This window comes from Triturus cristatus, chromosome 6, assembly GCF_964204655.1.
Source record: "Triturus cristatus chromosome 6, aTriCri1.1, whole genome shotgun sequence".
Classification (NCBI taxonomy): Eukaryota; Metazoa; Chordata; class Amphibia; order Caudata; family Salamandridae; genus Triturus; species Triturus cristatus.
In genome coordinates this window covers 66,386,899-66,410,665 of record NC_140589.1, presented here as the reverse complement: position 1 = coordinate 66,410,665, position 23,767 = coordinate 66,386,899, and the positions used below count along the sequence as shown (strand labels likewise).

At 45.8% G+C, this 23,767-nt stretch overlaps 1 long non-coding RNA gene across 1 annotated transcript in view; it reads left to right on the top strand.

The window, feature by feature from the left end:
• Positions 1–22,253, top strand: part of LOC146813770 (uncharacterized) — a 257,095-nt gene extending 234,842 nt beyond the window's left edge. The window contains exon 3 of the long non-coding RNA XR_014962438.1: positions 22,125–22,253. This is a non-coding gene — a long non-coding RNA (uncharacterized LOC146813770). The remainder of the gene's footprint in view (positions 1–22,124) is intronic.
• The last annotated feature ends 1,514 nt before the right edge of the window (positions 22,254–23,767 follow it).

Below are 23,767 nucleotides of genomic sequence, written 5' to 3'. Positions count from 1 at the left end.
GGGTTGTGGGTGTTGCACTACCGATTGGGAGGGTGCGTATGGAGGGGGCATGTAAATGATCAGGGGACCTAATAGTAATTCGTCATTCGTTCGTTGCTTAGAAGACAACTCAGGGTAGAGCATAGAGGGGGTCCTAACAGGGTACTGGCCTGATGTTTCGGGCTCCTGTCTTAGTTTAGTTTCCCTTCTCTCCTTTATTTCTTCTTCTAACTTTCTAGCGGCAAGGTGAGCTGCCTTTCGTAATTCCTTTGCTGCTTTTACTTCTTCCCTCTTTTTCCGTTGTGTTGCTTCTTTGCGCCACATGCCGATACTGTCAAGCATAGTAGGCGTCGTTTTATTACTACGCAGAGCTATTTCTAGCATTTCTATTTTATGGTCGTCGAAGGATCCCATCAGTGGCCACTGACTCTCGGGTTCCTTCTTTGTATATTTATGCCATAGCTTGCTATAAGCTACGGCGACTAGTCCATATTTAGTGAACATGTCCTTATTAGGGGTGCCTTCCAGTGGAGCCGGATGGTCCACCTCTAATAAGCGGTCCGGGCAGAACCAACTACCAATCAGTGGGGAGAAGATAGGCATGACGGGTTACAACGGGGACAAAAGTCAGCACTACCTATCTTTTCACTGCTTGCAAAGACTAGACAGAATATCTCTATTCCTCGTTATTTGTAAGCAGAGAATACCTCCAAAGAACCAATATCGAACAACTAGTGTTCGGACAATCAATCAATCAATGGGGAGAAAAGTCTGCGTTACCTACCCTTCACTATTTGCAAAGACTAGACAGAATATTTCTATTCTACTTTATTTGCAAACAGAGAATATCTCAAAGAGCACTATCCTTCAAAACAATCAATGTTCGGACAATCAATCAGTGGGGAGATAAAGATAGGCACGACGGGTTACAATGGGGACAAAAGTCTGCCTTACCTACCCTTCACTATCTGCAAAGGGAGAGAGAGAGAGTATTTCGTCTCCTCCCCGTTTGTAGACAGCGAATATCTCAAAGAGAACAATCAATAAGCAATACTAGTATTTTTCAATCAATCAATCAATCGTTTTGCAATTTGTCGTGTTTCACGACCTTACCCGGACCGCGTGGACAGTTTCTCGTCTTCCGCCTCCAGCGCCCGATCGTCCTCTACTCTTCGTATTTGCCGTGGCACCCCTGATGGTTCCCAGTCAGGACCGTAGATCACTCGAGAGAGGTCTGCTCGGAACCAGTGAAGTTCGGATGATCGGCTGCCAGACGAGGGTCTATCGGGCAGGAGCTCTCCCGATCGTTGCAGTCGTTCACTCTGTCGTCGGGACCTCTCCCACTGGATCCACGTGTCGCTGATGGGCCCCACGCTTGGGACGCCAATTGTTAAATGGTAGCGGCAGTCGTAGTCGATAACCTTTCAAGTATTGCCCGGCGGTAATCGCCTCTTATACCATTCGATGCTAAACCAATAAAGAGGCAGGCGCCGGAGACTGGAAGGCAGGAAACAAAGTTTTATTCCGTCGGAGTGGAACACATCAGATCAGACAGCGAAGTATCGTCACGAGGTGCTCTAACTGCATCTCTGAGGCCTGGCCTCTTATACACAGGTTTATGACTTTATTGCAGGTTTATCATACATGGCACATTCTTGAGATTGTTTTGATACATGAAAGAACATCCTCGGAATCCCCACTTCGAGCTCGTTCCCACACATATCTACAGTGGAAGTCCCCACGCCACCCACAGTAGGAGATGGCTATCACACAGCTGGACATTCCGCCAATTCCCGGGGGTGTGTGCGACCGGTCGGGTCTCAGGGGGTGGGGGGCCTTGATCTACTGTAATCACTTTGATGTGGGGTGTTTCCCTTACAGTAGGGGCAATAAACTGTATCCGCAGGGCTAGGTGATGGCCTGGGATCGGTTCGGACAATGGGGCGCAGAGGAAGGGGGTTATCAAAGAGATGCATGACCATGTATGGGATGTCTAATAAGAATAAAGAAACATGGCTAAGAGGGATCAATCTCTTGTTTATTTTTACTCAAGAAACAATTAATTTTCTCGGTAATTACTTATTTCTTATAAAAAACTGTATTCATCATTATTTATCAGGGACGAATATCTTTTGGTGAACATCAGAACACTTCAACACATAATATATACAAATTTGCACAAACATGAAACAAACCAACAACCTCTATCTACAATTTCATTAAATCATATGAATACAAATACACATACACTTTATGTACACAGAAATTTATCAAGTATCAATTCCCCTAATCGTGATTCCAAATCAATGTATACTTGTTATTTACAGTAATACATTTGTGAGCACAACGCAGGCGTATGTCAGGGATACGATGGACCTCATCTCTAAAATCGAACATGTGGCTTTCAATAGAGATCAACAATTGTTGGTCTCTTTTGATATAGAAAGCCTGTATACGAACATACCTCAAGATGAGGCCATCATAGTGATGGAATTGATTCTCAATCAGAGAACTAGACCATTTCAAGTACCGACAGAATTTCTAATAGAATTGGCTAAAATCTGTCTGAAAAATAATTTTTTTGCATTAAAAAATGAGTTGTTCCTCCAAATAAAGGGCGTGGCTATGGGTTGCTGTTTCGCGCCCGAAATAGCGAACCTTGTGATGGACCAGTTTGAGAAACGATATATCTTCAATGAAACCACTCCTTTCTTCAATAACATCAACAAATGGGTTCGTTTCATTGACGACATTTTTCTCATTTGGAGTGGGAACTCAGAAGAATTGGATTGTTTCCATAATTGGCTGAACGATCGTACACCAGATTTAAATTTCACGAAAGATGTCAACAATACGAAGATTAGTTTCTTGGATGTATGGATCTGTGATAACGAAGGAGACCTGGAAGTCAGTCTGTATACGAAACCTACAGATAGAAACACCCTTTTAGAATTTTCATCTGGTCATCCTAGAAGCCTGAAAGAAAACCTGCCCTATGGTCAGTTTCTTAGAATAAGACGAAATTGTACTAATAAGAACGACTACTTTGAGAATGCTAATACATTACAGGAGAAATTATGCGCGAGAGGATACCCGAAAAAATTGGTACGAGCTGCTTCAAAAAGGGCTTGGTTTACACCGAGGGAAAACTTACTAACACCAAAAAAAAACGAAAAGAAGGAATGCATGACTTGTGTACTTACATTTAACCCCAAAGCAAATAAAGTTAAAAAAATCATTCAGAGAAATTGGAGGCTGATCGAACAGTTCAATATACCCAAACCACTCTTCGCCTTCAAGAAAGGCAAAAACTTGCGGCAATATCTTGTGAGAGCCATGAGGGAGCCAATGCAGAGAAATGACACCAGATCCCTATTGGGTTTACCTGCTGTGACAGGTCACTATCGCTGTAATAACTGCGTGGCCTGCACCTATACGACTGACACCAAAAGTCTGCAGATTAACGACAAAGAGCACGTGATGCAAACATTCTCCAACTGCAATACCAAAAATGTGGTATATGCGGTAACCTGTCCGTGTGGGAAAATGTACATCGGGCAGACGACACAGATGGTAAAATCGCGAATTTTACAACATAAATCGCTTATTAGGTGTAGAACACAGGGAGCACCCCTGGTACAGCACTATGTCGAAGCAGGTCATAATGAGAACGAAATTGAATGGACAGTCTTAGCTGTGGTTAAGGCAAACAACAAGGGAGAAATGGAGATGAAATTGAACCGAATAGAAGCCCGCCTCATTGAAAGATACCATACTGTGATAGAGGGCCTTAACGAGAGAGATGAACTATGGGCCTTGATCTAAGATTTCCAGTTAGGAAAGCAGGGCATGTGGGATGTAGGAAGATGCTAATTTAGTTTGAACAGCAAGAATAACACGTGTCATTGATCAAGAAACATGGTGAGAATGTAAGCCTGCTGGTTGGCTCATGCAGTGACCCGGAATGATCTAAGGGTGGAATGGGAGTGGGTCCTTCCATGTACCCTCCCCGTTCTCTGTTAGACACTTGATGCCATTGAGCTGTATGGTTGTAGACAACCGAAGTGTGAGTTACGCTTTCCGGTATAAATAACTCTGAGCACGGCGAGGCGCGTAATTTCCAATAGGCTACAACAGAGGGAATTCGCTTGTATCATCATTTTGCCCCCAGCGTTTTAATAAGGTCCCTTGTCTGGACACGCATGTTGACTTATACTCCATTTCGCTCAACTATGTAATTGACAAGAGCATGTTGAAGTGGAATACGGTAGACTGGACGTGTTTACTTTTGGGTGGAGAACAGTCCTCTCTCCCTTTCGCATATTCTGTACGCTGCCCGTGGCGTGTTTACGTACGCACACGCTAATAAACAAGCCGCCTTTGCGGTCGCCCGCGCGGTTTCATTTGGTGGAACAGAAGCGGCGGAGTAAGAGTCGTGTACGTTAGCCCCCGTATCATGTAAGTGTGTATGATTTATACCGTTTGGTAATGTGCTGAGGAGGCCTGATAGCATATTTTTAGTAATATTCTCGCGTGAATAGTTTCTAGTCATCGTATTAGAGCATGAGTGCGACATCGTCTTGAGTATATATGTATCTTTTAAGTTGACTCGATATGAGTGCGCCGTACCTATATATCAAGGTACGAGTAGAACTTGTTGGTGTATCGTTATTGAGAGCATTGGATTAGACAGTGAAATTAGATCTGTCTTTGTTGTTTCCTCTAGTGGATGAGTGAGTGGGGATCGAGTGGAAGAATTTTAAGCGACCCCTTAACGTTTTGAACCAGACGTATGGTGACGTCCACATGCTGAGGCAATGGACCAGGTAATCTTGATTTTCCCTCCCCTAGGCGCACTATGAGGTTAGACGACTCTCTCCCACGTACTCATTGTAACTTTTAACTCGAGTGGTTTTGTTGTATACTCTATTTTAGATGTGGAAAAGACATTGAGGTTGCGTAACGCTACATGAGAGGTCCATCCGGACCTGAACAAGGCATTAGTTATTTGAGACACTGAGAAGACTTTGTTCTTTGCGTAACTGCCCCTGCGATACCCGCCCAGACTTTAACCAGGTACAAAATAATCTGGCAGTGCCTACTTTAGTGGTGGTGGGTCTCTCGCACTCCAGGTAGTTATCACTACCATTTGAGAATTTATCCTTCCCTCACCCACTTCCTCAAAATCCTTGCTGTTGCACCCAGCCGGGTTTGAATTGAAATATAACAATTTAAGTTGATTGGGACTAAGGTTGTGTTCCCGTGTTTTCGCTGAGTCCTTCACGCGTGGTCCTTCCGAGCACTGCATGGGCTAATCTGGGATAGCTTGAGATAAATAGTTGTTGTTATTAATTTATTTTACTTTATCATACCATTTTGTAGATAGTTTGTTATCCCCGTTCTGAAGAGGCCAAATATTTGGAGGCTGAAACGCGAACGCGTCGACATATTGACGTAGGAGGAATCCACTGATTGTGTTGATCTAAGAATTATTTTTGTTTGGCAGACACATAAAACAATAGGAGAGGAGTAATACCTCGGATGCCAAAAAGGATTTCCTCCAAATGTATTACTGTAAATAACAAGTATACATTGATTTGGAATCACGATTAGGGGAATTGATACTTGATAAATTTCTGTGTACATAAAGTGTATGTGTATTTGTATTCATATGATTTAATGAAATTGTAGAAAGAGGTTGTTGGTTTGTTTCATGTTTGTGCAAATTTGTATATATTATGTGTTGAAGTGTTCTGATGTTCACCAAAAGATATTCGTCCCTGATAAATAATGATGAATACAGTTTTTTTTATAAGAAATAAGTAATTACCGAGAAAATTAATTGTTTCTTGAGTAAAAATAAACAAGAGATTGATCCCTCTTAGCCATGTTTCTTTATTCTTATTAGATGTTCCTTACCCAGGCGTGGGAGGGTTATTTGGGTATGCCCCAGTAGACTTTTTTGACATGTATGGGATGTCGGTCAGGCGTGGGATGTGGTTCCATGGCAGGGTCGCGCAGAAGGAGAGGGTTTATGGCCCGTGTATGAGAGAGCGGGGGTGGCCGGCGCGCGGGGGAATGCTTGCAGCGCCAGGGGGACGCGCTGGTGATCGGCAATGAGCAGGGAGAGACCAGGGTGCCTAAAATGGCTGCCGTGCGCTTTCCTATGTGTCGCGCTGGGGAGGGACAAGATGGCGCAGATAATGTTCAGTTCGCAAGCTAAATTTCCACAGAAACAACCAGGTTTTCAGTTGTTTCATGAAGGCAAGCAGGTTGGTGACTTGCCTAAGTGGAAGAGGCAGCTTAATCCAAAGTCCAGCCACTTGCACTTGAAAAGAGCGACTGCCTTTGCAAGCTCTGAGGTACTTAGGGGTGTTGATGAGCAGATCTAAGAGATCTGCGAGGTACATAAAAAGAGACTCTTCTGCATATGTACTTCGCTCCCATACCATGCAGTGCCTTGAAGGCCAGGACCAGAGTTTTGAAGCAAATTCTACTGCGGACAGGTAACCAATGCAGATTCTTAAGATGGTAGGAGATCCTTTCTCTGAGCCCAAGACTCAGAACAGCCCTGGCTGCCGCGTTCTGCACCACCTGCAATCTGTTGAGTAAGAACTCTGGGGGGCCCAGATAGAGGACGTTGGCATAGTCCAATCTGGAGATGATAAGGGCCTGAATGACTGTTTTTCTGTGCGAGGTCTGTAGTAGAAAAAAAACCTCCGGAGCATCTTCAGGAGACCGAAACAGGTCCCGGTTGCCGACTGAACCTGGGCTACCATAGAGAGGGCGTCATCCATTTTTACTCCCAGGTTCTTCACAGTCCTGACTGCAGCCTGGGGAGGAGACATGTCTTGTGGCCACCATTGTTTCCAGGCGTCCAACGGGGTGCAGCTGAAGAAAATGATTTCGGACTTGTCTGTGTTACATTTCAGATGGTTATGGTTGAACCAGGCAAAAGTTTCTTTCAGGCACTTGTTGATCTTCTCCCCGTTGAACTCCTCTCCCTTCTTACAGGTGAACAGCAGTTGAGTGTCATCAGCATACGATATTATTGTGACCTCGTTCTCTTCAGCCAGGGTAGCCAAGGGGGCCAAGTACAGATTGAAAAGTACAGGGCTCAGGATGGAGCCCTGTGGCACACCCACACTCAAATATGGCATACTGGCCAAAAAAGGGGGTGACCAGACCTCCTGATTTCTATCCTCTACAAAGGAGGCGAACCACTTCAACACCGTGCCCTCAAACTCACCCTCTCTCAGCCTCTGAAGGAGGTTGCCGTGGGGCACGGTGTCAAAAGCCGCAGTGAGGTCTAAGAGGACCAGGTCCGCTTTGCCACCTGCATCCAAGGTCTCTTTGATAGATTCAGATACCTCCAGCAGTGCCGTCTCTGTACTGAGATTCTGCCTGAAGCCAGATTGGCTAGAGTGAAACAGGTTATTGGTCTCTGCAAAATTGCTGATCACTGTATGAATGTATTTCTCAACTGTTTTTGCAAAGAAAGGCAAAAGAGAAATGGGTCTATAGTTAGTGAAGACCGTGGGGTCAGCCGTAGGTTTTTTTAATAAAGGAATTATTTTCGCACTATTCCAGCATACTGGTACCTGGCCGTTAAGGAGGGAAGTGTTCACCACACAGTTGACAATGGGATTCAAAATCTCTGCCATGGATGCCAAGAATTTGACCGGGCAAGGGTCTACGGGCGAGCCAGATTTCAAACCCTTCATTATTGCCAGTGATGTCTCTAAAGGCATAGACAGGGAGATGGAGAGGAAAGCCCTCTCTTCTTGGCACTGGGGGGCAGTCCGAAGGGTGGCCAGCCCATCATTCGCACTTGGGCTGTCAAACGAGGATTGTATAGTTACGATCTTCGTGTAGAAGAAATTAGCTGGATTACCAATCCACTCGTCGGAGGGAGGGGATAGCCTGGTCACAGCCCTAGGTGAGTAGAAGCTTTTGACAATGTCAAAACTTTCTCTGCTTTTATTTCCTGCCAATTCAATTTTAGAAGCGAAGAAGCTCTTCTTAGCTACCTGTATCTTTTCGTAGTCGTCTCTTAGGGCCTCTTTATAGTTCCTTTTATTTTCAGCCTTAAAATCATTCCTCCAAACTCTTTCCTGGCGTTTACAGTCCTTTCTACACTGACGTAAGGTGTCATTAAACCAGGGGGCGGAACGTCTGATTATTCTGGTAGGGCACGGGGTAGGAGGAGCAAGGGTCAAAGTACCCTGTGCAATCCACCTTACAAGAGCCTCTGCATCCAGCTCTATGTCGCCAGCGAGCGTGGGAGGATGTAGGTCTAATTCGTATTTAAGAGCATCCGAAGTGATCTTATAAAGAGGTCTGGAGGTGGAAGATGGCTGCTTAACCGGAGTCAATAAGTGCTTTGTCAGTTTGGGTAGCCTGAAACTGACCAGATAGTGATCTGACCAGAGAAGGGGTAGACGAGGTTCTGTCTGAATTGAGCAATTCGCAAATACCTGATCAAGGGTATGACCTTTCTCATGCGTGGGGGCAGATATGCATGGAACGATAGTGAGGACACCCAGGGATTCTATCAAGGAAATCATCTCCAAGGCGTCCTGTTGATCCATGTGTATGTTAAAATCCCCTAAGACGAGGAAGTGTTTAAATCTGGAGGCCACAGGCGCAATAACATCGCCAATGGACTTCAAGAAAGCCCCTGCCTGCCCTGGGGGTCTATACAAAAGGACTCCCGCCAGGCACTGATGGGGGATCAGAGTAGCCTGAAAACATAGACATTCCGCCCCTTCAATTTCCTCCAGGGGAATGCAAGTAATGGCTATGTCCGTTTTGCTAATGATAGCAATTCCACCTCCCTTGCTTCCAACCCGATCTTTCCTTACAAGTGAGTAACCAGGGGGGATGGCTGAAGATAGTATATCATAAATGTGTAAAGCATGTTTATTAAGCGATCCACAGTTTAACAGTAGAGCCTCGATGTGTTGTTGTTCCTCATCTATAGCACCCTGCTCCTCCTGTCTTTGTGTATTGTGCTCGGGCATTGTATTTAAGGTGTCATTAGTGTCACCCCAGCTGCAGTGTTTACACCCTGTTAAAAAAGAGCTAGTCTCAATATTAATAACCTTCTTGCACTGGCAGAAGGAGCCCAGCTCAATGAGAGTCTCTCTATCGTATGTTAGTACTTTATTTGAGGGTTGGGTCAAACCAGCAGAATCCCTGACCCCGGCCGCGGGCTCACCCGCAGCAGCCACCATTAAGATGGGTAGGGGGGAGAGATGATCAGCTGGGTGGGGGGAATGGGTGGGAACAGTGGGGAGGGGCCGCAGGGACAGCAGCTCCGGGAGAAAAAAAACAACGGGCGTAGAAGAGGCAAATACAAATACAAATGCCAGAAGTACAATACAACACAATTACCAGATAACTAACAGGCGCAAGAAGGCAGGAGGCAGCGACGGGCGACACACAGGCATTCAGCAGCTGAGAACATCTCACAAGAGGGGCCGGAGGACTCAGTGGTAGGGAAAGTAGAGCGAAGATGCTGGGGAGAGAGCAGGCTAGGGACCGAAGGTCAGTGGTCTTACTCGGGCAGCCGCCATTAAGAAGGGGAGGGGGGAGGGATGAACAGCTGGGAGGTGGGAGCGGGCGGGAACAAGGGGGAGGGGCCATAGGGGCAGCAGGAGTGGGGAGCGGGAGAAAAAAACAACAGGCGCAGAAGAGACAAATACAAATGCCAGTAATAATGCAGAAGTACAATACAATTACCAAATAACAAACAGTTAGGTGCAAGAAGGCAGGAGGCAGCGAGGGGCGACACACGGGCATACAGCGGCTGAGAAAACCTTGCAGGATGGACCGGAGGATTTCGCGGCAGGGAAAGTAGAGCGGAGCTGCTGGGGAGAGAGCAGGCCAGGGACCGAATATTCCTTAAACTGGAAAGCCCCAAAGACATTGGAAACTCACAACTTTTCAGTTGTCTCAGAGCCATGGATCAATGGATGACATGGAGCCATCTCTAATTGGATGCTTCCAAAATGGAAATACTCATGTGTGGCAATTAGAAAAATGATCACCCTCTCGCCGCTTGTCCTGATGATCTAGGAACACCACCTACAGTATCAAAGGAAATAAGAAACCTCTGAATTACCATAGACTCCAAGCTATCAATGAATGCCCAAGCGGACAAAATAGCATAATCAAGCTTTGTTACTTCAGTCCAGTATTTATACAAAGTTGTTTCCTTGAAGTGGTGAGAAGGTTCTGGGGGACTGCCTTTGAAGTGCATAGGTACCCTGCCTACCTGGCTCTAGACTAACTACAGGGGGTATGCAGCCATTTGTTTGGAGACAGGATGCAACCTATTCAAGTGTAAGTGGGGCTGGACCCAGCTCCTCCCTCCTATCCTGGTAGTGATGGCCCATCCAGTCACACCTAAGCTCCCCATTGTGTATGGATGTCCAGAAGGTATACACAGAGCCCAACTGTCACCCACACCTAGTCATGGGATCCAGAGACAGGTTGCAGGCACGAAATGGCTAAGACAAGGAAATGCCAAGTTTCTAAAAGTGGCATTTTCAGATTTGTAATTTCAAATCTGACTTCACCATAAGTTATGATTTTAAATTGCGATTCCAGAAACACCAAACATGAAGAGGTTACCTGTTCCAATTTGAAATTTACATTTATAAAATGTAATTAGGTAATTCTAATGTTATCCTATGGGAGAGGTCGGCCTTGCATTATGAAAAACAAATGTAAGAGTTTTTCACTACCATTTAAAACTTAAAAGTACATGTCATGCCTTTTGAATACATTGCACCCTGCCCTCTGGGTTGTCCAGGGCCTACCTTAAGGGTGACTTATATGTATAAAAAAGGAAGGTGTGGGCCTGGAAAACGGTTTATTTTGGCAGTTTAACATGACAGTAAAAAGTGTGCACACACACAGGCTGCATGTTTAAAGTGCTACTTAAGTAGTTGACACAATAGGAGCTGTAGGCCCACTGGAAACATTTAATTTATAGGCCCTAGACACAGGTAGTGCCACCTCACTCGACACTTAAAAGTAAATGAAATGTGCCAATTGGGTATAGGCCAATCTAACATGTTTTAACCTCTTCTGTGCCCATGACGAGATAGTCTCGTCATGGAGCACGGTTGCGCTGTGCCCATGACGAGACTATCTCGTCATGAACCCCACCCACTAATACAACGCCCGGCACAGGAGGGGGAAAGGGCGTGGCACTGAAGGGGTTAAGGAAAGAGCACAAGCACTTTGCACTGTTTACCACTGCTAAACAGTGCTAGAGTCCTAAGGCCACCAAAAACGAAGTCAGCAAAAACAAAAGGTCTGAAGGCAATCAGCCAGAGGGAAAACCACGCCAACGATTCAAGGTCTAACAACTGCCAAAAAAGATACAGTAGTAAGTCCAGCGCCACACAAGGCCAACCACTGATACTGCAATTCCGTCCTATAGCAATAATTGAGACCGGGACGTAAAATAAAATCCCATAGAAATATTGTTAAATTTAATGAAATTATTTAAAATAGTTGCAAAAATAAAAAAATATAATTTAATGTCAAGGCAAATTCTAAACATAATACATATTTATTTTTGTAAACATAAAATATTTTTTTTAAATGAAGAAAAATAATGTAAAATAATGTTTTATTAAAATATAATAAACCTACTTTTAATGATTTCTATACACCACTTTTAATAATTATCAAACTTCAAAAAAGTGTTTATTTATTTTAATATATTTAAAATGCTTCAAGATTTAATTAAAAATTAAGTTATGATAAAGTATAAAGGTTTATTTAAATTTAAAAAATAGTAATATTTTATGTTAAATAAGTGAGATCGATGAGTCAAAGTGAGATTGAGTAAATCAGAATGAGTGGGTCAGAGTGAGACTATATCAATAAATGAGAGGGAGTGAGTCACACAAAGTAAAGGTGAGTGCAAGTGAGAATGAGAGTAAGTGAATGAATGTTGGAACTGGCACTTTCTGGTTGGCTGAGGGGTTCCCCTAGCCAGGCAGACCCTACCACTCCCATCAGGGGTAGATGATTACACTCACTGTATAACCTGTGCTCACCCTTGGGTAGCTTGCCACTGAGCAGTCAGGCTTATCACAAAGGCAATGTATAAAACATTGGCACGGCACTCTCACACAATAAATACACTGAGCATCACAAAAGAGACTTTAAACATGGTGTATGTAAATCTAGTTTGTATCCAACACACACTTTAATTAATCCAACATGAACATCATGCATTTCTGGGCATAAATCACATTTGGGAATATTACTAGCACTACTAGGACCAACGGTGTAGTTTGCACATTTGGGAAAGATCCTATTTTACCCCCCAGCACTCCTATGCGGTGCAAAACGTTGTCAGAACCAGGCCCACCCTGGAAATTATTACAATTCAATACCACACGGTTATAGGGTGCACCCCGGGTCACAACGGTATCAGAAATGTGTACACACAGATAATTACAACACTTTTGAAGGCACAGTGGGACAACTCCACATGAGTAAAAACTAATGTCAAAAGGAGTATTCTTTTGGCAAGGAATCAACGTGTAAAGCAACACCGCCGTGCAGTGTAATTGATAGCAGGCGGTCCTCATGCAGTCACTCCCACACATTCACTCAGCACTGATACACAGTGCCATTTATATTAGGCAGGTCCGTTGGAGCACACACACAGCACCGTCATGCGGTGCCACTGATATCCGGCAGGTCAATTGATAACATAAATTGCGGGCCCATGTCCCAAGCCCTCCTCCGCCTTTCAGCTAACCCCAACTACCCTACGCCCACAGGTTGGAGATAAACAACCCTCCCCCTGATACTAGGCCATTTATGGCTGGAGTTACACTTAGTCAAGGTCCCGGGAGGAAGGTGGGAGAAATAGTAGGCCTAATTAGGCGTGCCTCAGCCCAGTTAATTACTCTCACCACCCAGGCCCGATCCGGGCAATACTACCTGGCAACATGAAGTCGTCAGGCCAGGTGAGGAGAGAGCAGTTGATCCACCGCACTGAGGGCACAAACTGAACAATCAGTGAATCGGGGTGAATCAGGGGAATACCTCGGAAGAAAGAGACACCCATCAGACACATGTCGATCAAAGTAGCAACCAGGCAATCTTGGCACAACGGAACACAAATCTGCTCCTCCACACCTCCCTGGAAATGAGGCATAACGTATGGTGCGCATTGATCCAAGTCACACCAGACAGTTCCGATCACACACAATGAAGAGTTGTAAAATTCCATACCTCCCTTGAAATGAGGCACAACATCCAGTGCACGTTGATACGGGTCTCACCAGACAATATCGGTCACACACAGTGAAGAGTTGCAAATTCCGTACCTCTCTGGAAATGAGGTACCCCGTCTGGTGCGTGTTGATAAAGGTCGCACCAGACAATTCCAGTCACACACAAAGGCGCAAGTTCAGCAGTGCCACATGAGGTAGAATGGGACAGTACTGCGGGTATGCCATCCCTCCAAGGGTCGCAACCTGTGAATCGAACACCATATGCAAAGAGCATGCAGTCGGTGTGTCACACGAGAGAGATGTGTCACAATCGATGAAGCGGGCCATGCTGGATACTGCAACCAGTGAATCCACTCACCACCAAGACGCTTTTGCGTTTTGAGGCCCCCCACGATGCAGGGGCCACACTCCTTACAAGTGAGCAATACTTTTGGGGCACCGCAGCGGGCAATCTGGTTTCCAGGCACAATACTTAGTTTCACACTCACGCTGGGCTACCAGCTGGGATCCAACAGACGATGTGGGCACTTAAGAGGGTACAGCTTCAGATGTCACAAGTAGACAATGTGGGTCCCTGGCGGGAGGCTTTGATGTCCCTAAGACCTCCACAAGAGAAAAGGGGGCAAGCCAACAAGCCCTTGGAGAGAACACTTCAGGGTGCCACACAGTAGCAGGTAGTTAGCCCCAGCTAGCCACTATACAGAAAGGGTGTACGGTCCCTTCCAATGGCATTAATCCTCTCTGTGCAGAACAGATTCATGTGGCAGTGTGCATCACGCAGTTTCAGGACGTCCGGTCCCACGTCCAGACAACTGAATCTCCACCCTGCTGAAGTGTGGCACCACTAGTTGCACTGTAGTGTATCTTTGAAGTTGGAGGTGGTTCAGAGGGTTTACCTTTCAACCACAGATGTCAACCCTACATTTCAGTCCTGTCTGCCATGAGGCTGTGGAATACAGATCTTATAGGCATATGCATCAAGCAAATAAATTACCTATGCATGATGCAGATAGCGAGAAAATAAAGAATCAGTAAAAATCGCTAAATATATTAGCGATTTCTAAATAAAGAAACACTAATACAGAAAGTCATACAATTAGCGATATCTCAATTTGCGAGATAGCAATTAGCGAGATTGCAATTTGAGAGATCGCAATTTTGCCGAGTCGCATTCGGAGCAGGCTGATGACCTCACAACCAGGAAGTCATTCAGCCCATGCTGCAGTCTGTGCCCAGAGGAAATGAGAGCAAGAAGCAGAGTGCCGGGGGAGAGCTGTAAAAATACAAGCTGCGTTTTGCTGACACCTGCAGAGAGCAAAAATTGCCCAAATAACAGCAGAAGAGGGTGCAGTGGCCAGGAAGAGAAAGTTAACATTCAGCGAAAGGGAACTAGAGTACCTCAGGAAGTGACAAAAAGGCCATGATAAGCTCTTTGGGAAGCTCTCACTTAAAGTCCCTGAGGTTGGAAAAAGAAGAATATGGAACAGGATTAAAAACAAAGTAAATGCTGTGGGGGTGACACACCGCAGTATAGAAGATTTAAAGAAGAGATGGTGTGACCTGCGTAGCCGTGCCAAGGAGCGAATAGCACAGAGGCTGAAGGAGGCGAAGAGTACTGGAGGAGGAATTTCAACAGTCCCAGACAACACAGCCCGGGAGGACCTGGTTGAGGGCACTATCCAGCCAGAAGCTGTGGTGGGTGTAACTCAGCTGGATACATCCGGGGCGGCCAGTAGTACACAAGGTAAGATGCATTAAAATATACATATCAATGTACATAGTAACTGTGCACATTCTGTAAGTAAAAGCCAAATTTAACTCCAGTCCACATTTTACATAGAGACCCAAATGCATTATGGAAGTCGCATTATGGAAGTCGTAGGCTGCTTAGCCAAATTGGTAGTCAAAATCAACATTGTGAGCCAATATTTCCAAAACTGCATTACAGTCAGTGATTACAGACAGTGAGATCTTAAGAGTAAAGTAATTTTAATGTGGCACAACGTTAGCACCAACACAAATTAATATTGCACTGTTTCCCACCACAGATGCTGAAGAAGTAGACACTGATGACAGTGAATGTGGAGACAGCACACAGGCTACTGCAGAGACTGCCGTGTCGACACCTGTGACACCACCAAGCATATCCCAGGCACCCCCAAGAAGCAGGGCCGCAGTCACAACTCTGCAGACAATGGAGACTGATCAGGATCCTGAAAGAGCTCCTGAGACATGACAGCCTAGTGTGAGGCCCACCACTACACCTCAGGCACAGGTCCGGATGAGGCGAAGAAGCAGGTCAAGGGCCCTCATAGAAGCACAGGAGGCACCAACTCCAAATGTGTGGGGCGGCGTGGAGTCCCAGATGATGAGTGTGCAGCGCCTGCAAGCACGACATATGGGAGCTATAAATATGCAAATGACAAAAATGAATAAGAACATATCAGTCATGGCCGATTGTGTGAGGTAACTGACTAAAACAGTTGTGGAAGGCAACAGACAGACAAACGCAACAATGCAGGAGCTGGGTCAACAACACACCGAGGAGGAGGCATCGCCAGTTCATGATGCGCTTGGCTGGCCATACCAGGTCAAACAACAAGTTATGCAACACCACTGCTGTCACATAGGTCGGTGGCAATGCAAATAGATATGGGCCATTGTTGTGGGGATGTGGCCAGGGCACTTGGCCAAATAATCACTGCCGTTGAACAGCTCCAGGCTGGTACTGGTGGGCTCAGCAATGTAACAGGGGAAGAGGGTAGTGAGGAGGCATCCAGCCTTAGCAGCATGTCTGCGCCAGTCAGCACTGGCAGGAGGTGCAGTACCCGTAGAACAACACCTACCGTTGCACCCATGAGTGATGATGCAGATGCAGGCGAAAGATGTTTGGCTGTGCGTGGGAGGAAGCGCTAAACAGAATTATACCTCTGGATTATTTCCATGGTGACGTAACCATGTCCAAGACATTCATAGTGGCTGAGTATGAAGTCCAATATGCATTTCATTTGTCCTTTAGTGCATGCACTAATTGTGCTATTAAGCACCATCTATGTTTAGCTAAACACCACTACCTGTTCAGGTGCAAGTAAATACTTTTCAGTTAAAAAATTAAGTGTTGTGTCTCATCATTACATCCCTCAGAAATAATGTTGGGTGATGTCTGCACGTTTCCTTTGCCCTTCTGCTGAGCTTGCCAAATGCACCTGTCGTGGGTGTGCTGGGGGCTGGGTGTCCTCAGTGTCGGACACCTCTATGGGTATGCCTCTCCTTGTTGCTATAATATGCAACATTGCACATGCAGCCACTATCCTACAGCAGGTTTCCGGCAGGTACAGCATCGCTCCGCCAGTTTTGTGCAGGATGCGAAAGAGACTTTTGAGCAATCCAAATGTCCGTTTGATCCAATTACGTGTCCTGATGTGTGCTGCGTTGTACCTCTGCTCTTGTGGGGAGGCTGGGTTCAAGTATGGAGTCCTGATATAGTTCCTCACAGCGTATGCATTGTCACCTACAGGGTAGTAAGCAAAGTGTTAGTGTCAGGTATGCATTGCCATTTCATACTTTAGTCATGTGAATAAGTATATTGTTTTACCTAGCAGGTGTCCTTCGCCAAATTCCCCCCTGAGCAGACATGTGTGAATGCCACTATGTCGAAAGATGTATGAATCATGGGTGCTCCCAAGGTATTGCGCTACAATGTCGGCTGTGATGTTTTTTGCATTGCACACTGCTTGAACATTGATTGAGTGATACGATTTCCTGTTCCGGAAGATATACTCATTTTCTGCTGGGGGACATATGGCTACGTGGGTGCAATCTATGCATCCAATCACATGAGGGAACTGGTCTACTTGGTAGAAGTCGAGTTTTGTTTGGTTCAATGTCCTGTTGGGTTGTGGGGAAGGAGATGTGGTTGTGAATCATAACCATCATGGCGGCCAGGAAGGATTTGAAGATCCGTGAAAGGGAGCTTTGTGATACCCCTCCAGCTACTGCCACTACCCCCTGGAAACTTCCTGACGCAAGTAGGTGCAGGCAACATAGCACCTGGACATGGGTAGGGATGGCATGGGGCCTGAGTGTCTGGCGCTGCATTAGTGGTTCCAATTCAGCTATTAAGTAAAGTATCATTGCAGCGTTCAGCCTGTACTTATCATATATTTCCTCTGCAGTTTGTCCCAACAAAGTGATGCGCAGGCGGAATATCCTCTCCAGAATTCTCCTTCTGGCCTGGCCTGCTGCATAGATCCTCATCCCCCTCGCAAACACATAGAGTGCTGCCATTGCAAAAAGCCTCTATGACCTCATTGGTCAGTTTAAATAGCCTTCTATTGGTTTGCAGCTGATATATTATTTTTTTTACCACCTGCTTGTGATTTCCCTTAATCTGCACTTGCTGAATAGCGATTTTCATGGAAATTCCTATTTGCGATTTTACATGCATAGTATTGCGATTTAGTTTAGCGATTCTTTATTTGGTATCGCATTTTTTTAAATCGCTAATAAGGAATCGCAATTTCTTGTTTCCCTATTTTAGCGATTCTTTATATTTGCGATTTTGTTATATTTGGTTGACGCATTTGAAAATGCTAAAATGCGCTTGCAAATAGCTAGTCGCTATTTTTGCGAGCACAGTTTAACTTGATGCATGTGCCTGAATACCTTTAGTGGGGACATGACCTAGCTTCCCAGAGGCCAAGTGTCAAAATCTATCCAGCCAGGCCCTCAAATGGCAGAGGTCTGTTGTTTCAGTTGCATGTCCACTATTTATTGCTGTCGCTGGGGAATGCACAGATGAGCTTCCCCAGCCTCCAGTGTGGACTGGAGTCAAGCTAAAAGCCCCACAGGGAGTTTTAGAGCAGAGAAATGTCCACTTTCTAGAAGTGGCATTTAAAAAGCTGTTCATGACAAATCCCCCTTTACCACAGGAGAGGGTTTGTCATTGTGATTCCAATGATGGGAAACACTATGAGGCTGCTCCACTGCAAACAGCTATTGCAGCTTGAAGTAATTTCGACCATTCCACTATGTTAACCTATGGGGAGAGCAAACCTCATAGGCAGTGAAAACACACAAGGGTATGTTTCACTACCTGAGCAGGGAACACGTGTACTTGCCCTGCCTTTCACCTACCACTTGCTTAACCCCTCAAGACTTATCCTAGGGGTACTCCAGGGGTAGTGAAAGGTCGCCTCAGGATTGGCCAGTGGGTTAGAAACGACAACCTGAGCAGAAGTGCAATTGTGCACACACAAGCCTGCAATGGCAGGCTTGAGACAAGTTTAAAAACATCACAGGTGCAAGTGTGCACACACAGGCCTGCAATGGCAGGCTTGAGACATGTTTAAAAACATCACAGGTGCAAGTGTGCACACACAGGCCTGCAATGGCATGCTTGAGACATGTTTAAAAACATCACAGGTGCAAGTGTGCACACACAGGCCTGCAATGGCAGGCTTGAGACATGTTTAAAAACATCATAGGTGCAAGTGTGCACACACAGGCCTGCAATGGCAGGCTTGAGACATGTTTAAAAACATCACAGGTGCAATTGTGCACACACAGGCCTGCAATGGCATGCGTGACACATGTTTAAAAACATCACACGAGCAAGTGTGCACACACAGGCCTGCAATGACAGACTTGAGACATGTTTAAAAACAACAGGTAAGCACCTCGTCCTAACGTCTGCAGGAAGGGCAAGCGCACTTTCACACTGAATTTACAGTGGGAGAGTGCCCAGAGCTCTAAGGCCACTAATGGAGAATCAGCAAAAACCAGGAGGAAAAAGCAAAAAACTTTGGGAAACACTACCTCAAGTGTTTCAGATCTAACAATGAGAGTGACTGAGACTGTAAGAATGAGTGCAAGCGAATGTGAGCGAACCCTCCAAACCTTCCGAGAAGAAGCCAGGCTTGCTCACTGGAATTCGAGCAGACAGTTTCACCCCACCACTGCTACCTCTGAAGGAAGCTAAGGTGCAGGCTAGCAATGTCAATATGCATCTGAACACATTGATTGAGCAGCAAACAGAAAAGACCCAGCTGCATTGCCACCCCTGACTGAGACCTGAGACACCGCCTCCAGGCTCCCAGGTAGGGTGTGGTGCCAATCGAAGACTCCTGCCCCTCTCCCACAATAGGCAGACCAGCAAATGGTACCAGAGGAGGTGGGTGGGCTTGAATTATCACCAAAGATTCAAATTCAGAAAGGGTTTATCGACCAAGCAAGAGCAGAAGGAGGCCACCTTCCACACGTGGCAAGCTGAAGACATCACCCTCTACACGACATGGCTGGACCTCTCCCATCCATCCTTCAGGAGCAAAAACGAGGCATTCGCCTTCCTTTGCTGCTAATGTCATTACATCCATGCCAGATCCTCAGTCCTTACATTCCAGGAGGCCTCTGTGTTAATATCCATATTTCCCAAAAGTACATTTGTTATTAATCTTCAATCCCAGGTTGTGCCAAAAGGAGGCATTTTCATACAGACAAATAGAAGCATTGTCCCGCGAAAGTGCTTTATTCCACAGAGCGCATTACAGAGACGTTAATGCGCTGGTCTGAGCTGGTACTTTTTTCTCACTGGGAGAAGATGTCTTTTGAACATAGCATCACTCAGGTACTGCTGATCTAACATCCTCAAACACAAAAGGGATTTTCTTTGAAATCTGGAAGACACTGTAGTATATTACAAGAGACATAAATGCAAAACCACCATCTATTTTCTGACCAATTAATAATGCCCTTCTGTGCTAGACAGCAAGCTGTGGTTGAAACTGTGGCGATGCAAGTCATTGGGGATCTCAGAGCATGCCACCAAAGCCATTGAGGACACTGAAGCAGACATCACACAAGCCATATAGGGCATTGAGTCAGAGGTCACCAGCTGCAATCTCAGCTTGACATGTGACATTGATAGGTGACATGCCCCTGTGTGTCCTGCATGGCAGCCTTTCCAAAGGCTGATGTCCACCACCCCTGATGTCATCTTTAGCTCGAGCCACCGTTCCGCTCATCTTCCCTTTTGGCACAGCTGATTGGTCGTATCCGGCTGCATGAGATGGTGGTGAAGAGGATGACGGTTAAGTGGGTGGAGAAGTGAAAGAATGAACGAACCTCAGTGTGAGCCCCAACCTGACCCAAGTCTGAGGTGAGGCATATAACATTCATTTCCCCAGCACATAGTCCTGGGTTACCTCTGCCTGAACACGACTGTGCCTCTTATTTCATTCTACTCTGCCTATCAAATCAACCCTGTCTGTCGTGTTAGCTCAAAAAATTACTTCTGTCCTTTGCCTCAATGGTTTGTCACTCCTACGATCTCTTTTTCTTCCCAATCCCAATGAATATTGGGGGCTGTTTACTAACATTTTGCATGGGCAAAGCATTGCATGTATTCACTTACCATTGAAAAGGCCTGCAGGCGCAGCGCGAGACTGTGCAGCACCGCGAGCAATTACAGATCCTCTAGAAAATGAAGACCTTTTTTTGAGTCGAAGCCCATTTGAGCATGGACTTTCCGGACATCCACGTTGGGAGTGTGGGTGGTGTGTGGATGGCTGAGCACATCATTGGTCTGGGATGGCCCCTTCACATATGACTTGTCTGCGGATAGTCAGGTGTATGACATGTTCACAGACTCACCCCCAGACACCTGAACATGATGAGGTCTCCACATTGTATCCTATCGGGATTGGGTGGTGCAGACCATGTGACATAGGGATGTTTGAGTGCAGCCAGACTAGCGCTATGTGGCTGCATTTGTATTAACAAAAAGTGCTCAGTGTCTTCCTCACTGCTTTGCCTGAAACCACTTGACGTAGATGGTAAAATGCTAATGTTTTGCTACCACCTTTCGGTTGCAAAACGTTCTTACATACTGCTGCAATTGGGTATTAGGAACACTCCCCTTCCTAATACCGAATCGGCATGTATTCGCAATTCCAAATTGCGATTCGGCAGCAGGTTACCGAATCTGAGATTGGAATTCATACATTCCAAAATGCATCTCACCTGTTGCAAACGGCCTGATTCTGCGATTTGGACCATTTGCGACTGGTAAAAAGCATGATACATGTGGCCCCTAGACTCTTGAAAGAGGATGCTTCTTATCAATTCCTTATTTAAACAACTGAAGATTGCTATGATATAATCCCCCACTGTACCATTCAATTCATGCTGAAGGTGTTCTTCCTGCACATAAACAATCTGAAATGGTGTTGGTCAGCTTCTATGTGTTCTGCATTAGCACATATAGAAGTTAAAAAACTTGATTTTTTAAATGATTGCTGCAGAATTCAGCACGCATAGAAAGAGTCAAAAAACGGAGGAGAAATGAATACATTTCTCCTTGTGCTCCTCCCTACTCCTCTTCTGGGGAGGCGTAGCATTCAGGCGCATTTCCAAGTTTCCAGTTTCTTGTAAATCTGGAACTGTGTCAGGTTCCTTGGATGTTGTGTGGGAACTCCCACAGCAACACCCATGGAACGCCCCTTTCACGCAAAGTGCTGCGTGTACAGGGGCCGCATTTACAAGGATTGGAAGAGCCACGCAGGGTGGCTTTTCCTGTCCTTGTAAATATGGGGCAGAAAAATGCACCACCAGTGCGTCACAAAATGTGAGGCACCGGCGGCGCAAGGGGCTTGTAAATAAACCCATCAGTGTTCTTGTCTACCTCTGACTGTGGCCTGAAGATATGATATCTGCCATCTAAAAAGGATTTCTCATCACCACCCAAATTCAGACAGCCATATCAAGGTACAGGTTGCTGGGTGAGGTTGAAAAAACTATAAATATATGTGACCTATGAATATAAATATGCAATAAAACTGTGATACTCTTATTGTCTCTTTTTATGTATATCAGGGAAGATCTGACCCACTGCAAGAACAGAGGGCCCTGGAAATTAAGAGAAGTCTCACTTCACTGTTATTCCATCACATCTGGGTCGTCACAGGAGAGCGAAGGAACATGAGGGCCAGCATTGGCAAGCGGTAAGCAATTCCTTTATGACGGGGATTGCAGGTGCATGAAGTGTTCATGCTGGGGTGGACATGGCAGATGGAGTGTTGTTCCAGCTCAGTGCCACATGTTCCAGCGTTGCCACAGGAATCTAAACAGATGCATTTTTGTCCTTTCGTCAGATGTAGATAGTTCTGATCCTAAGCTGCATCAGTGACTGACCTTCCGGTATGCCACTGTACATCCTGTGCAATTGTATTGTATTGTATTGTAGACTTATATAGCGCTATGTCACCCTACGGGTATCCTGGCGCTGAGATTATCCTACAGAAAAAGCAAATCACAGACTTCACATTCCACTGCAATGGTTTGCAAGACTTCCTCACTGCCTCCTACAAGAGACGGGTATCCTGCTCCCACACAACCCTTCTGGCCCTGCCTATTCCATCTTTAATCTGTGTCTTGTGCCACAACATTCATGTGTGAAGCAGGAGCATGCAGGGGTGTGCGCCTAAGACAAGTGTGGTAACGGGACAGATGTGCGTTAATGGAAGACTCCTATCATTCAAGGTCCTCTACAAAAGAGAGATGGAAGGGGTTATCAGATACGTCCTCGGTTGCAGCTCCAAGCAACACGTGTGGAAACTGATGTTAGTAGCAGCAAAAACTAGAGAAAACCCTTGGTAGGACAAGGTTAAGGAGAAGCTGGACCATCTACACCTGACTAGCCGTTCAACTGTGCACCTGGGGCGAGGGTGGCTAGTGATTCGTTTTCTCTACGAGGCACTCGAATGCTCTCCCGCCTAGCCACTCAGCCTCACTTATGCATGTTGCAAGGAGGTCCTGGAGTATCTTCATGAGCTGTAGTGGAGAACCCAGTTGTGAGCATTGGTCACACACACAGGTGACAGTCTGCATTTGATGTATCACAGACACTGCATATCATCATGTAATGTATTGTTCATCTCTATGTGGGCCCAGAGCATTCATGCTTGGCTGGGCCACGTGATCTCAACCCAATGTCAGCGACTGACGCTGCGGTTCATCAGTGGGTAGTTTGCTGATGACCTGAAGGCCATCTTATCTATTTGTTAATAGGGTTGCTGCACAAGTGAGTCTGTCACAGGAACAGCAGGAGGGAAGGAGCAGGAAGATTATTGGTGAGCACTGGGCGGTTGGACAGGTGGCAACATGGGAATAGAGGTATAGAGGTTCAGTGACATAGGTATAAGGAAATAAGGACAAGATGTGAGCTCAGCATTCAGGTATATTGGGTCCTTGGAAAAGGTCAAGAGGCGAGAAGTAGAACTGGTGGTGGGTCATGGGCACAGGAGAAACAGGGAAATCACAGAATTGGGGAAACGGGGGATGTGAATATAGAGGGGAGCAGGGAAACAGCCGGTCATGAGGATATTGCTTCAGAGGGACATGGAGACACATAGGCATATTAATGTGACCATATGACCTGCCTTCATGTGTGGCTAGTGATTTAAGGATGTCAGTGCATCTTTGAGTTTGTGGTGTATGATGCTCAGCTCTAGCAGCAC